Source organism: Camellia sinensis, unplaced genomic scaffold, assembly GCF_055761805.1.
Source record: "Camellia sinensis isolate YWXY unplaced genomic scaffold, ASM5576180v1 Unanchor116, whole genome shotgun sequence".
Taxonomy (NCBI): Eukaryota; Viridiplantae; Streptophyta; class Magnoliopsida; order Ericales; family Theaceae; genus Camellia; species Camellia sinensis.
Window position 1 is genome coordinate 1 of NW_028128994.1, and position 2,500 is coordinate 2,500.

Below are 2,500 nucleotides of genomic sequence, written 5' to 3' on the forward strand. Positions count from 1 at the left end.
AGCATGCCATGCCAAGGCCTAGGCCACCAGCATGCCATGCCACGGCCAAGGCAGCCCAGCCAAAGCCAGCAGCATGCCATGCCAAGGCCAAGGCCAGCAGCATGCCATGCCACGGCCAAGGCAGCCCAGCCAAAGCCAGCAGCATGCCATGCGAAGGCCTAGGCCAGCAGCATGCCATGCCACGGCCAACGCAGGCCAGCCAAAGCCAGCAGCATGCCATGCCAAGGCCTAGGCCAGCAGCATGCCATGCCACGGCCAAGGCAGCCCAGCCAAAGCCAGCAGCATGCCATATCAAGGCCAAGGGCAGCAGCATGCCATGCCACGGCCAAGGCAGCCCAGCCAAAGCCAGCAGCATGCCATGCCATGGCCTAGGCCAGCAGCATGCCATGCCACGGCCAAGGCAGGCCAGCCAAAGCCAGCAGCATGCCATGCCAAGGCCAAGGCAGCCCAGCCAAAGCCAGCAGCATGCCATGCCAAGGCCTAGGCCAGCAGCATGCCATGCCACGGCCAAGGCAGCCCAGCCAAAGCCAGCAGCATGCCATATCAAGGCCAAGGCCAGCAGCATGCCATGCCACGGCCAAGGCAGCCCAGCCAAAGCCAGCAGCATGCCATGCCATGCCTAGGCCAGCAGCATGCCATGCCACGGCCAAGGCAGGCCAGCCAAAGCCAGCAGCATGCCATGCCAAGGCCTAGGCCAGCAGCATGCCATGCCACGGCCAAGGCAGGCCAGCCAAAGCCAGCAGCATGCCATGCCAAGGCCAAGGCCAGCAGCATGCCATGCCACGGCCAAGGCAGGCCAGCCAAAGCCAGCAGCATGCCATGCCAAGGCCAAGGCCAGCAGCATGCCATGCCACGGCCAAGGCTGCCAGCCAAAGCCAGCAGCATGCCATGCCAAGGCCTAGGCCAGCAGCATGCCATGCCACGGCCAAGGCAGCCCAGCCAAAGCCAGCAGCATGCCATGCCAAGGCCTAGGCCAGCAGCATGCCATGCCACGGCCAAGGCAGCCCAGCCAAAGCCAGCAGCATGCCATGCCACGGCCAAGGCAGCCCAGCCAAAGCCAGCAGCATGCCATGCCAAGGCCAAGGCCAAGGCCAGCAGCATGCCATGCCATGCCACGGCCAAGGCCAAGGCCAAGGCAGCCCATCCGAAGCCAGCAACATTCCATGGCAAGGCCAACGCAGCCCAGCCAAAGCCGGCGGCATGCCATGCCAAGGCCAAGGCCAGCCGCATGTCTTGCCACGGCCTTGTCCCGCAGCGTGGCGTGCCTTGGCCTTGGGCTAGAACATCGCATGCCACGCCCTTGGCAAGCAATCCTGTCCCTCGTGTAATTGCCATTTGGTTTGGCTTTGACTTACGTATATGTTGCCCTGCGAAATGCTTGTCCCTCGGGTAATAGCCGGTTTGGTTGCCTTTGACTTGCGAACACGTTGCTAGTGCTTTCCCCAGTGGAAGCTTGTTGGGAAAAGTATGTCCCTCGGAAGTTGCCTGTTGCGTTTGTTATTTGCATTCGAGCTATCCGATGCTTGCTGGGTTTCTCTAAGAGTTTTTGCACGTTCGTCGGGCTTTTTAATTATTTATTTACTCATAAAAATTATAATAAAATAAATTAAAAATAAAAAAATAATTAAAAAAATTACTATAATTACTAGTGCCTCATCTTATAATTGTTGGAATTTTTCTAGAATTTTTTGAGTATTTTTAGTAATTTTTATTATTTTTTAAGTATTAAAATTGAAATAAATTAAAATAAAATATTCCGGTGGCCAAATATTTTTTTATAATTTTTTTTATGGTGTATTAAATTATTTCATACAACTTTCATGTTGAAAGTTTTGGCAAAAAACCATTACTTTTTAAAAAAACCCCATTATGACTCCTCGAACATGCTTGATGTTTCCTCCTGCCAGATTGAAAAGGGCTTAACAGGCTATTATAAGGGGGGGGCACCTCCCTTAAGGCTGGCCAGCATGGCCAGGCCACAGGCCACGCCTATGCCTAGGCGGGCGCTTGGCACATGCCATCGCTTGGCTTGTGGCATTGGCTTGTGGCATCGAAACTACATAGCCAAGCACGGGATGCGTCGAGTGGCGGCCCGCGGCGGTGGCGGTGGCACGTTGGCCTAGGGCAGCATGCCATGCCACAGCCTTGGCCAGCAACATGGCATGCCAAAGCCTTGGCCAGCAGCATGCCATGCCCTGGCCTTGGCAAGCATGTCATGCCACGGCCTTGGCCAGCAGCATGCCATGCCACGACCTTGGCCAGCAGCATGCCATGCCCCGGCCTTGGCCAGCATGTCATGCCACGGCCTTGGCCAGCAGCATGCCATGCCACAGCCTTGGCCAGCAGCATGCCATGCCACAGCCTTGGCCAGCAACATGGCATGCCAAAGCCTTGGCCAGCAGCACGCCATGCCCCGGCCTTGGCAACCTTGCCAAGCCACGGCCATGGCCAGCAGCGTGCTATGCCCCGGCCTTGGCCAGCAGCGTGCCATGCCACGACC